Raw genomic sequence first — 14,218 nt, 5'->3', positions numbered from 1 at the left:
GCCAAATGGCCACTTGGAAATTGTTTTACATATAAAAATAAGCAAAGCACTTGGCTAACGTTTTTCTGCACACCCAAAAATCGCCCACGCCACAAAGCCTCAACAGCCGGCGAAAAATGAAGAGAAAACTAGAGAAAAAGAATACACTCGAGATATAAAAACATATGCATAAAAAAGATTTTAAATGCGGCGTTTGTTGCTTCGTTCATAAATCGTTTCGATTTTGGTTGTTGGTAGGAGGCAGCATTTGGCAATAATTGTTATGAAATCGCCAACACTCCGCCTTCCCTCTCTATCTCTGCCTCTCTCTTTCCCTGAGTGCCTAGTTGTGTTTAGCTAGCTTTGCAGACGTTTCATTGTCCGGTGATCATTTTCAATTTTTCCAAAAGGCGTTGTTCAAACGCCAAGCGTTGGAATTGAACCAGGCCAAAAAACAATGGCACAGCCCCAGACGGACTGACGGGACTGGCACTTGGCGCTAAAACTCGTTTAGCCGTTTGATGATGGAGTTGCAGGCAACTAAGTTAGACTCTTACTTCGCCCCTCACACCCCGGCCAGTCTGTGTGTGTTTGTGTGTTTAACGTCGTCAAGCAGCTGGAACAAACAGAAAATCTCGGCTAAACAATGGCAAAGTCCGCTTGCCGCTAGCTGCTCGTTGCACTCAACCGTAGGAAACTGAAAATAAGAGAGAGAGAAAAAAAGCAAATACAACCGCGAGCAATTGAAACCAGAATTTCGTTTGGTTTAGATTTTCACTTTTGCGGCTGTCGGTCAATTACCAACCCTCCCGCCTCGCACGCTTGCCAATCATTCAGTCAGTGAATGTTGCGCCTGGGCCTGGGGGTGGAGGCGTCTGTGCCATCTCCTGCACTTGGATCGCAGCCAGCGGCACGTGTTCACAGCAGCAGCTGCCTGGGCCAATTTTCGCTTTGTTCTAAAGCGCGCATATTACTGACATTTCGCTCGCTTAATTGAAAGCGTCTCTGGCCCAGCCAATTGTCCACATTGATTAGCTGCCAGTTGCTCGGCTATTGCAGAATTGGTTTTTCAACTTGTTGCAGACCTGATTGGAGCCGAGTTTATGCAAAGCTGTTGTTGGCCATAATTGTGTGCAGTGGCTGAAAACTTTGGAGCGCATTCACAGTTGCCCAAAATGCAAACAAAACAAATACTCAGTCGCTCCAAGGTTATTCAACTTATATGAAGACCATAAAACGTTCAATTTTTGTTTTTATTCTACTAATAATAATAATGTATTTGGCAAGTTTAATTATTTATATATTTTATATAATCATTATTAATTAATTTTTTTAATAATATTTTATCTTTTTTTATTTCGATTTATATATATTTTCAAGTGAATCTTCTATTCTATTTTTTAAATCAGTAGAAATAACAAAACCGTAAAACTTTTACAGCTTTTAATGCTTCATTTAAAATACTTCTTTAAAAATTAGCTACATTTTACCAGCTTAATTATCATGTAAATCTTGTTCTTTCTTTTGTTGCTGTTGTGACTGTTGTTCTTGTTGTTGTGGCGTTTGGGACATAACTTAAGTTAACATAACTTTTGGCTGCTTCCTCAGCTAAAACTCTCTCACGTTCATGCAGCTGGCGAATGTCGTAGCCAATTTAACCTTTTGAACTGACCAAAGAGCTCAGCTGAGGCAGCATGTGACGTCAGTTGTGGTCGGTCGTCGCCGTTGCATGTCTGGAGTAGCACATTGTTGTTGTTGTAGTTGTTGCTGCTGCCTGCCTGTTATTAATTGACTTTTGAGTTGACTCGACCGGGCGAAATGACAGCGTTTAATTTATTGCGCATACGCCCCGCTGTCTATGGCAGCCCGAAACTTTAGGAAAAAGTGTGAGACAGAGCTAGAGGGAGAGGCAGGGAGAGACGGAGAGAGTGTGGGGAGTGCAACACCCACAATTTCCATGGCTGCTGCTGCTGCGGAAGCTGCTGCTTAATGAAGTCGCAGCTAAAAACTGCAGTCAATTGTGTGAGGTGTGAGGCGTCTGTCTGCCAGGAAGACTCGAATTGCATTTTCATGGCTCATAAATATTGCATTATGGCTCACAGTCACTCACTACTCACATACTCATGTGTTCTCTGTCAACAGGCGTTGAGTGCTTGACTATGTGCATACCCTGTGGTTGTGTATATACAAAAGTAAGCATGCTCCTACTGCTGTTATATTGCTGTTAGACTTTTAATAATTAATATTTCTTGCACTGTCCAATATACAAACTTAAACTTTACTAACTTCCTACCCTATGATACCCCTTAAATTATTAGGTAATAAAATATTTAGCACAAGGCATAAAAATAGCAGAAAAATGCAGCGAAAGTTACGCACTGATTTTTTTTATAGTGCCGAGCATTTCCTCAACGCGAGAGATCTCAAATAAAATATTTAATTTGCCTTTGTTTATTTACTTTGTGGCATGTGAGAACAAGATTCTTGGCTCCTAGATAGCTGTCCTATTCTCTCTCTCTCTTTCTCTTTCTCTCCCTCTCTCTCTTTCTCTCCCATTTCTTTCCAAGTAATTGTCTATGGTTCGCCTTTAGTTCTTTTGCCTAGTGACTCGCAACGCGTTTCGCTTTTATAATTGCCACCTTGTTTTCCACGAATCTGTTGCCGCTATCCGTACAATCAAAAGCGTATGTAAATACATGTATGTGAGAATTTTAATTATAAGCCAGCAACAACAACTAATTACTTAGATATATGTATAACTATATATGAAAACTATGTATGCCTCGGGCCTCTCGCCTTGCACTGCGCTCAGATTAATGATAACTTGAGTTGAGTTAAGAGCTGACTCTCCAGCGAAAAGACAACGTAGAAGAATAACACGAGTGCATGAGAAATTACTTACTTGGAAATGTTGTTCACTTTTTACGCCGCCTGCTCTAGTTAAAGCTGAAAAATATATATAATAATATTGCATTTTTTGTCGTACAAGCAACGGAAATGCAACAAATTGTTGTTGTCTAAGCGCATGGCAACGAAAACGCACTGCAAAAGCGAAACTATTGCAAAGCTAAGCTTGGCCTATAAGTCCTGGCCACTGTCTATTTATAGCTAAGATAGTCGTAGCTATTGCGATTGCTATTGCTATTGCTGCCCTGACCATGCCATGATCCTCTTTCCAGCCACATCTATATGGATTCTACAATGTCCGGGCCTGCATTGGGCAATGCGCATGCGCCACACGGTTCCAACAAAGTAGTTCAACCTGTTCGGCCGCTTTGCGACGACGGCCACAAGAATGTGGCTGCGAATTTATAGCTCTTTTGCTTTCAACTTTACTACAGCCGGCTACGCAATGAAGTCTTCTTCAATATACATTTTTCTAGCTATTCAACCAGAAGCAGCGGCAGCAACAGCTAGAAAATAAGTAAATTTAACTTTTCTAGCAATTTACGTGCAAGATTTACGCAAATATGTTGCGCCAAATGGCCATGCCACATAAACTAGCACTTGAGCAGGGGGAAGAGGGCAGGGCCGACCGATAAATGCCAAACACATCATATCTATGTAAAATCTGTGTGTGTGTCAACAGCGCAAGTCTTAAAGTTTTTAGTTAATGTCAATAAATATTCCAACAAATAATTAGAGATTATGAAGATGTATTTAAATAACTGTCTTTATATTTCTGATACATGCCAATTGCCATTTTTCTTCAACTTCTTGAAGTTCTAGATTGCTTTAGTTTATATGTATAACAAAGAAAAATGGAAAACTATTAATATGAAAATTAAATGGCCTGCCATTTTATATAAGAATTATTTTGGGGACCCAGAGATTTACAGGACTCATGCAAAAAACTCTTGCAGAACTTATAGTTCTTGTTGCTTTGTTCTTAAGGAGGAAAAAACGTTCCCTACATTCAATTTTTTGGATTCCCGTTGTAAGTTGTCCAAGTTAAATCGATATCTGAACTTTCCTTCTTTGTGAACATAAAAAGTACATTCCTACATTAAAAGTATTTTATCTTTTCGATTGCTTTTAAGTTTTCCTAGTAATTTATTTTGGTTTTGAACTCATGTAGTGTATCTCAGCATTCGTGGCTTTAAAACAAAAGATTTTCCGTTTGCCTTGCTTTGCATATGAAGTGGGACTTAACTATGTTGCGAGTTTAAGTGTCAGTTGGAGAGGTCCGTGGTCCGTAGTCCGTCGTCATTCAGTCATTTCTACAATACGTTCATTCATTTAAAACGTAGAGCACATCTGCTGCTAGGCTTTTTTCTTAAGTCTGAAGTCTTAAGTTGTTTGTTTTCTTCGTTTCTGCTGCTCAGCTTCTTTGCAGCTTCTCTCTGCAGCTTCTCAATTAAGTTTAATGAGCACATGGGCATTTTCATAATTGGAGCAAATTAACTTGGATGGCGTTTGAGTGAGGAGACGGGAGTTGGGGGCAGCGCGGTTCACTGCCGAATGCCTTGTGGACTTTATATAGATCACAGCATGATGCTAAAAAAAATGAGAAGCCGGAAGTGTTTGTTGGCCAACTGTTTGCTTGACCAGCTGCCAATTGAAATTGCTTGCTTGTTTCTTGAAACTTGCTCTTGTTGTTGTTGGGCACTTTGCAGGTACTTTGTACTATATCAGTCGAATTGTTTTTGCTTGTTGTTGCTGCACGCCTAATGAGCCGCAATTGTCAACGGGCCAGTTCTGTTTTGGCCAGGCCAACAGCGTTCAGCTTGCGCCAGTTTTTTTTGCGCGTTGCGGGCACGTTTCGAGGTCACTTGGCCAGCGCGCAATCAGCGTTAAAAAAAACCACATAAATATCGCAATAAATATAACAATAACATAAATTTTTAATAAGCAAGCAAATCGGCGTTACTTCTTGTTCTTCTGCTCACGAATTGCGATTTGGCTATTTATTGAAATTCTTGGCTTATCGCGAAACACCAAAAATGAGTTTTGGGCCACTTTAAGCTGCGCTGCAACTGCAACACTTGGCCAATTAGTTAGCATCTGGCTTTCAACATCATGAGCTGCCTGTTTGGCTATTTGACTGCTGTTACACATTTCAGCCACAAGGATTGGCATATGGAATTTTTGGTGAGTGCCCGCGAGGTGGCCACAGCAACAGCGACAGCCACAAGAACTGCACCGCAGGTGGTTAACTGGCTGCTGCTAGTTGCATTAACGTGGCCAACCAGTTTGCAATTAAATGTCGCCGTTTAAATGTGCTTTGATTTTTGCATAACCAACTTCTGTAAACGACGTGTAAATGTGTGTGTGTGTGCTAGAGCTGGACAAAAGTTGCTGGAATGCAAGCTGAGAAAGTACAGTCGTACGTTAAGGAACTTTAAGAACTGTTTGGAAGTGAATAAAATTTATAAAATGTGCACTTTATTGATATAAATTCGAAAGAATGTAAAATTGGTGCTGAAGTGTAGAAGTTGATCAAACGATCGAAAAGAAAATCCCAATATAAATGTGAATTGTGTGTCTCAAGAAGCAGAGAAAATTTATTCGTTACTTGGCTTACGAATATTTGTGGTAATTCAAAGTTATATTTAAATCAAAGCGTTAAACAAAGCCTTTAAAGATTTGAAAATTGGAATGTATATATGATAACATTGTTTATATATAGCTGCCCATATTTGTAGATAAAAAGCAACTTTAATACAAGTATGATTTGAATATAAATAAATTCTAAATAAAGTGGCAAAATATCATAGATACTATATAAATATAGTATAAATTGGTTTCAAAAAAACTTCAAGAATTATAAAAGTTATTTAATTTAGCTAAGGCGCTTTTTATGTTGCCTATAAGCCAAATAAGTTATTATATTATTGTTGAAAAAGCAATCTTGTTATGATAGCTCACGCTAAGTGAACCGTTGCGTTTGGGCCATTCACGTGACCACGTCTGAAAGAGTTGCATTTTTGGCCATTGGCTACCAAATTTGACCAACTTTTGCTGCTGCTGCTGCTTGGCTTCTGCTGTTGTGGCTAAAGTTAAAGTTCAAATAAACGGCGTTGTTCAAGTATTTTATGATTATGCTACTTGTCTGCTGCTAGCTGCTAGCTGTTAACGGTTGTACGCACACACAGACATATACACATATTATATTATAGTATAGAATGTGTTTTTTGTTAGATTTTTTGGCTGATGCTTTATGCTTCCTGTTCGGTCTGGCGAGCGCGCATTATCAGTTGGCGTCGTCATCATTACGAGCGTGAGCTTCTTCTGGCCAAGATCATGTAGCTGTTGCTGCCACAAAGTTGTTGTGCGCGTTGTTGTTGTTGCTGCTGTTGTTGTTGCTGTCGTCTAGCGCTTGGAGATTAACTTGACTGTTGCTCTGTGGATTCTCAAGATTTGTTTTCGTTTGCCAGCGGCTTTAGCTGTTGCCTCTGGCCTCTGGCAGCTGCTCAAGAGTTAACTGTGAAAAGGCGTCGCTTGATTTATTCATTTATTCATTCAGCTGCTGTATATATAGTATATATATAAACGTATATATATATATGTATTCATGTATATACACTCAAGTAATTATCAGAGCTTGTAAGCGGGCAATTTGTTGTTGCAAGTATGGTACACATGTTTCTGACAGGCTGCGACTGTACCTTTTATTTATGTTTTCCCTTTTTTTTTTAATTTTATCTTGTAAAGTTTATAATTGGATAAAGTCGCGTTGCTTTTGATCTTGTGGTTGCCTAACCTAATATCAAGATATGGGTATTGATTTTGGTGCGCGCCTTGCAAAGGTTATTTAATCAATAACAAACGTGACACACAAAGGAAACAGCAACAACAACAACAACACACGGGTTAATGTGCTAATTTTTGGTAGAAACCACGTAAGAGTGCAAATGAGTGAGTGAGAGTGAGAGGGAGTTAGAGGTGAGAGGGCGAGAGAGACCCCAGAGGCAACGCATAGACATATAAATAGCTTTTGAAAAGTTGAGTTAGTAAACGATAGGAGGGGGGTAGGGAAGGGTAGTGTTGGGGCATTGTGGGCTAACAAGTGGTAGGCAATATACACAACAATAGTTGCCCACAAGGGCTTCAGTGTTGTTGCTGTTGATGCGGAAAATCGTTGCAACAAATTAACTGAAAATGAGCAACAACAACAACAAAAGCGAGCAAGCTGCTTATAAATAGTTTAAAAAATAAAAAGAACAGCGATGTTCGTCATGCCGAAGATTAAATACCCTTCCAGGCGTTTGCTTAGGAAGTGCTTTAAGAAAGCTTTATTTCCGACCGATTGGTTCTATGAAAAACATATACATAATAAAAGTATTTTGTAGGAAGGCTTATAGGTCTATGTGTTGGTGTTTGAGTGTGTGTGCCTGTGTATGTATGTGTGTGTGTTACTGTATGCATGCAATACATGTCTAGTTTAAATGTTGTTGTGCTGCAAATTTAAATAAAACATATTTCTACCAAGTGCTCTTCTCCTTGATTCTCAAGAATCTAAGTAGGCTCTGCAGTCACGTAACCTGCCTGAAACTGAAAGACACACCTAAGCAAAGTTTCATGACAAAAAAGGTAAACTGAGAGACTAGTTAGCATATTATTGTATATATATACATACATAGCACGTGAGAAATTTATAGTACCTTCTAAAAGTGTATGAAAACGGGTCAGGAGTTGTTTGTGCTGTTGTTTTCGTTGTCTTTTTCTGTATTTTTTTACTTCGCAGTTTTCTCTTTCTTTGCCTAGTTGAGGTTTTGCCTCAAATCAAACGAAATTAGCGCAAATTTGTGGAAAATCACATGAGACAGCTGGCCAAATTGTTGACAGTTGTTGTTAGTTAGGGTTTTTGTTGTTGTTGTTGTCTTTTTCCTTAAATTGTTGCACGTTGCTGGCACTTTGAACCGCCTTTCAGAAATGTTTTTACACTCTCTTCAATTGACAGCAACAACGGCAAAAATAATGCACTTCGAGCAAACATCATGATGAGTTTGACAGTTTATAGTCAAAACAAAGGCGCCGCCGTTTGTTAAATTGTGAAAAAAAAATGTATGTACAAAACACATATGGCCACAACAGGGGGTGATAGGGAGCGGGCGGCATGTGTGAGTGTGTATGTGTGTGTGTGTGTGTGTGTCGGCAGCATGAATACGCGCTTAATACATGAAGCCAATGTCAATTTGCCAGGCCCAAGGCCCCGCGTGCAGCGACGGGCGACCAACGACCAGCGAGCAGCGTCATCTAAATGTCAACTGGGTGCAGCAGCAACAACAACAACAACAACAAAAACAACCACAGCAACAACAGCAGCTACATATGCAACAGCAACAACAAACGACACGCTGGGGCGCTCAACTTCATTGTCGATAGTTGTTGCTTTGCTTATCAGCTGCAACAGTTGCTGCCGCTGCTGCTGTTGCATTTGTTGCTGTTGCCGCTGTTCTTGCGGCTGTTACAATTCTTTTGCTTATTTTGCGTGCCACGTCCGTTGCAGATAAAACGCGTGCTGCGGAACTTCCATTCAGAGTCATTCACAAGTTTCATTTTTTTTTGTTATTATTGTAATCATAACATGCAATGCGTCAACCATATGAACCATTCACTGCAACATTTCTTTTTATATTAAAGAATTTACTGAATCGAGAAAAGTACTTGGCTAAAGCTCAAGAGGAATACAGATATAGAACGAGAGAGTCCATTTCATCAAATGTGTAGCCAAGCAAAGAAATTTGTCAAAAATATTGATATATGTCTGGAGGGGTATTAAATTTTCGACAACCCAAAGATAACTTTCTTACGATTTTTTCTTAGAAATATATTCAGATAAGGTCTTGACTTTTAGCACTTAAATGTTAATACTATTTGTATTATAAGCCCAAAATTAAAAACCAAATTATTTTAAAGAAATATATGACTTGATGTATGTTCAAAGTTTTAGTTAAAAAGTCTAGTTCATATTTAGCATACATAACTGCAGCTTAGGTTTTGTTTGAAATCTTGTTGCATAGTGTAATTGACGTGGCTTGCCTTTGGGGCAGCGATTTAAGCTGTTGGCATGTCTAAGTTAACGCCTGACCACAACCCAGACCAAAAATCCACCCCACACCCTTATTACTCAGCCTGTCTATGGCTTCCAGCTGCAACTGGCAAGAAAGACGTTGTCGCTGCACCTGTTACCCAGTTTTGTTGCTTGCTGTTAGCCTGTTGGCCGGGCGGGCTAGCGCTAGCTTGGTCAGTCGGTCGTCCAAAGTGGGTCTCAAAAAACAACTAAAAACAAAAGCTATGCGTGGCCAAAAGGAAGCCAATGTTTCTGGTCGAGTGAGCGCCTCGACAATTGTAATGTAAAACAGGAACCATATTGTACCACACGCTTGTGGCACTGCGATTGGTGCAAGCGAGACAAGCATATAAATGCTGTCGCTTTCTGCTTCAATTGACACCCTTCAGCCGAGCAGTTGCCGTTGCAGTTGCAGTTGCAGTGGCAGTTGCAGTTGCATAAAAACAAACATTGACTGCGAACGACGCGCAGCTCATTTGGTGGCCATCACGACGCTGGCTCGCAGCTCGTTGAGCGAAGGGGAAACCCCTACACCGCAACCGCCGGCTCTTGCACAATATTTGATTTGGCTTTAACCATGGTGTCTAATACACCTGTGTGTCTGTGTTCGATTAGATAAACTAGGCACCGCACTGCACCAACAGGCAATAGAATTGAATTTATGACAGGCCCCAAAGCTATGTGAAAAAAAGAAACAAAATCAAGCATAAACCAATATCACTCAATAACAAATCATTGCAATTGTGAGCTTGTGAATTCCCTACCTTTAGTCAATTTAGCCGCTTTATTGTATTAGTTTATCACGTTTGCAGATTGTTAGCTAAGGATAAGTTGCCAAAGGTGATCAAACAAAATTGTATTTTTAAGAATAAAATTACTATAATTATTTATAAATAAGTATAAGACCCAGATCGAAATGTCTTTATTTAGGTTTACTGCTCGAACCCAGGCTTACACCTCGTTGAAACCAGGTTTCGGCTTAAAATTTATTTAGTCACATATTTTGTCAATTTTAATATAACAATTCAATTTTGAATATAAAACTGCGCGTCTGTACTACTGAAAATAGTCCAAGTCGTAATTATTTTCATATACAAGAGGCGCGCTATATTTGATATACACCAAAACTGGGCAAGACTGTGGTTAGATAAATCCATTTGCGGGGCCCAAGTTATTTATTCAAAATCGGTTTTGAAAACCACAAGAGAATGATTCAGTTAGGTTTTTAGTAAAAATAAATGTAATTAAATTTGAAGTATAATTAAATATAATTATTAGTTTAAATTTAAGAAATGAAACAACATTGAAAAGAAAGTAATGCAGCTTAAGGAAACGTTATGATAAAAATGGCTTTGAAATCGATTCAAATGCGACAATTTCACGACAGTTGGATTATAAAAACGAATTTATTATGGATTTTAGAACTTGAACAGTCACGTTTCAGCATTTCCTCAGCTTGTGCTCATTTCGACTGCATTTTTAATCTTTCAACTTATGTTTTGATCAATTGTCACGAGCAAATAACAACATAATAAAATACAATAAAATAAAGTAAGAAAACAAATCGTAACGAATCGAAACAGAGGCACGATTAATTTAATGAACTTCAACAATGCAGAGTCTCGCAGAGTGTGACTCCGAGTGCGAGTGCGATTGCGAGTGCCTTAATCAATCGCTCAAATTTCAATCTTGACCCAGTGGCCATGTGTCCGACCTGAAGGCCCCCCCCCACTCAGATCGGATGGGGTCTGGGCAATGGAAACGCCCTTATGTTGTGGCTGCAGCGATTCCATTTCACATTGATTGCTCACATTTCCCGCTCAATCGATGACAATCTTTGAACGAATTTAACACTTTTGGTTTTAATTTTTGTTTGTTTCTGTCGTGTTTTGTTGCTATTTGCTGCATCTTTTTTCTCTCACCAATTTGTTAATTTCTTTATTGGTTTTTATTGTCATTGTTGTTCGTATTTCTTTTCTATTTCTTTTGCTGGGAAAGTGGAAACTTATTGTGTTGTCTTTAGATTCTTATTGTTACATTAACTTGATTGTCTTTGGCGATAATAAGGGGTGGCTTGCGCGGGGCCAACGGGTGTGCGCGGCTAGAGACATGAGTGGTATCAGTGAAAGCGTCGACTGGTTAGTGATTTTGGGGATTGGTGTTGCTGCGACTAATAACTCGATGGATTTGAAGTTGAAGTGTGCCTGATGACATTTGCTAGCCCGCTGTACTCCCCTCATCTTGTAGTTTGTTTCTTTTTTGTGTTGTTGTTCAGCTTTCGCCATGATTTATTGGCCAGCATTTTCGGTCATTGCGACATTAATCTCTGTGACTCTCTGAAATAAATAAATATTATTTAAATGTTTATCTTTGCTTATCTTCAATATCGAAAGGTTATTAACCCAAGCCAACCCAACCAACCCGTAGCTGCCACAGCCGCAGCCTCAGCTGAAACCATGCAACTTTGTTGCTGCCATCTGCCAGCGCTCCTCATTTGGCATCGCGTGCCGCCACATGCTGCACTGGGGAGTCTGTCTCCAGTTGGAGTCAGCAGCCAGCAGTCAGCGCAGCCGGCGGGAGGCGGCCCTGGCATGCCAATTTTAAACCCTTGCTCCTTATAAGCATGCTTGTATATGTACGTGTTTGTGCTATCCGCCTTTTATAGCCGGAGCGCGCGAAACATTTGCTCGTTGACTGCCTGCCAGCCGCCTGGTCAAGGTTAACTATGCGATCCAATGTGCTCCGTTCCGATTGGCAAATAACCTCCAGAGTCGTCTGTCAATGTCAACGTTGGACTCGCCGCGTGCATAGAGATGAGCCCCAATACCCAGCATAACTGAGCAGCATTTTAATCTGTGAATCAGCATTGATCAGCTCATAAGTCGCCAAACTGAGTTAACAAATCAAATGAATATATTTCAGAATAGGTCTTACAGCTAATATTTAACAGAGATAAGTGTCTAGACTGTCGAGAACTTAAAGTAGTTAAAAATGTAATGTTACAAAATTGCTTACGAAACCCAAAATTAGCTTGTGGTTTTTGTGCATTTGTTAGGCAATTTTTATTTCAATAGCTAACTAATATTGTGAAATATTAAAAATAATATATGTACAAATAATTTTTAAAAATCATTAAGATTGTGCAACATTTGCAAAATATGTCTGACATAGTTAAGAATACTATAAATTGTATAATTAATTAATTAATGTCTAACTGTTGAGAAATATTGCAAGAATGCGTGCAACTCTTTTTAAAGATGTTGGCTGAGTTTTAAATGAGCTGCAGCTTGCGTTTTTTTTTCAAAGACCTCAAGAAAGTGATTATTATCGCTGTTCTCTGGCTGTCTCCGAACATAATTTATTTACAATTTAATTAATGTTTGTGCCGCTCACCTGTTATTAGCTCTTTATATAAATGGCGCTAATCGCAACTTTCCTGCCCAGACGCAAACGATTTGCCACTCGCATGCGCCCATTTAATCAGCAAAGTGTTTAAAAAATAAACTGGCACAGAGCAGATCACTTGTAAAATCAATTTCCCGCTGGCAGGTTTGTTGCGCAAGCGCCGCAGCGGCAGCTACAAAAAAAAAAAAAAAATTGATAATAAAAAAAGCGAACTAAATAAATTTCAAAAGTAATTTGGTTTTGGCCTGGCCTAGTTGAATCCCTCGGGCATTTTAGTAATGCGAACTGCAGCAGTTGGCACTTCGGTGCTTTAGGCCCGCTGCTTGACAAGCTGCCACCCACATTTTTAGCCACAGCAGCAACAACAACAACAATGCGCATGCATTATGCATGACACAGTGGCAGTTGCCCAAACGTTGCAACATTCGCCACTCAATTAACTCGCTCACGTGTGTGGCGGGCGGGCGTGCCGCATTTTCCTGACCATTTTCTTGATTAGTTTTTGTGCAACCACAAAAATGCTTTTCTTTCGGGGGTCACACCCACACGCACCGAGTGAAAGTTGTGTGACAAAAAATTCTACAAATACCACATAAATAGTTTTCTGTTGTTGTTGTTGTGTTTTTTAACTAAATGTGTGCGAGTTACCTTCAAAAATCGAGTGAAAATTGTCGAAGGCAGCGAGCAACATTGCCAAATTTCACTGATCAATGCAAACGAGACAAATTTAAATTCGCTACACATTAAACAAAATATAAAAAAAAAAATAAACAAAAAAGACAAAGCCTGTGCCCAACTGGCCAGATACCCTTGATCCATAAGAAATACCAAAAGCTTCTTATCTTCAAATGTGTTAAAAAATGCTTCAGTTGGAATATTATTAAATACCCAGATGTGGTTTTCATTTGATAAAAACTTTCTGATAGCTTCGCTAACTGCCCATCTATGTCCACTTTTGTCGAGTACAGGGTATACGAAATGCAAGTCGAATGAAGAAGACCCAAAAAACGTAAAGCTTGTGTCCCAAATAGTTTGTTATTGAGGACTGATGTTGATCATGATCATGATAACAACCTGTAACTGTGCTCCATTATGTAATTGTTTTTTGAATTTGTGCAGCTTATGCAAATTTGCATGTTTGGGGCCAGCTTTAAACTTGGTCTATTTGCCGTTTTTTGAATGCTTTGAATTCAATTTGTTTGCCGAGTTGACGAGTTTGTTGCTATTGTTTTATTGTTGTTTTGGTTTTGTGGGCGTGATTGGCCACGTCTTTTGATGTTACGTATTTTGTTTTATTTTATTTTTTTTTTCCTTTTATTTTTATTGTTGTTATTTTTGTTGTGTGCGAAAAAGTAAAAAGTGGAGCACATTTTGTTGTTTTGCCTCTCTATTGACAAATTGTGTATTGAATGGCATTGCAAATTGCCGCAGCATATCTCGAGCATTATGTCACCGGGCTTTGAGGAAGTTGCACAGCTTGACGACTTCCATATTTGCGGCAACTACTGTAAATGACTTATTTCGTTTGCTAACGTTTAGCATAATATTGAATCTAAATCGTTTGCAGTAGCTGCTAATTGGAGCCAGTCTCTTTATGGCATTTGATAGCTTTGTATTTTTCTGCTTATTTTTATAGGCAGAACCGATTAAAAATGGGCTGAGATGAAGGATATCTCTATTCCTCTTTCTCTCTCTCTCTGTATCTCTGTATCTCTTTAATTACCTGTCTTTATCTCTATCTATATTTCTACATTTATCAGGGCAACGAAATGAGTCAATAGAGAACTTACTTATGCATATCGCCTTTCTCTGCGATTT

General features: G+C 39.2%; 1 protein-coding gene across 11 annotated transcripts in view; it reads left to right on the top strand.

Moving 5' to 3' along the window:
* Positions 1-14,218, top strand: part of Cip4 (formin-binding protein 1-like Cip4) — a 37,301-nt gene that overhangs the window by 13,718 nt on the left and 9,365 nt on the right. The gene's annotated exons all lie outside the window — the stretch shown is intronic.

This window comes from Drosophila virilis, chromosome 3 (genome assembly GCF_030788295.1).
Source record: "Drosophila virilis strain 15010-1051.87 chromosome 3, Dvir_AGI_RSII-ME, whole genome shotgun sequence".
NCBI classification, from domain to species: domain Eukaryota; kingdom Metazoa; phylum Arthropoda; class Insecta; order Diptera; family Drosophilidae; genus Drosophila; species Drosophila virilis.
The sequence above is the reverse complement of the archived record's forward strand: the minus strand, read 5'-3'. Positions and strand labels throughout refer to the sequence as shown.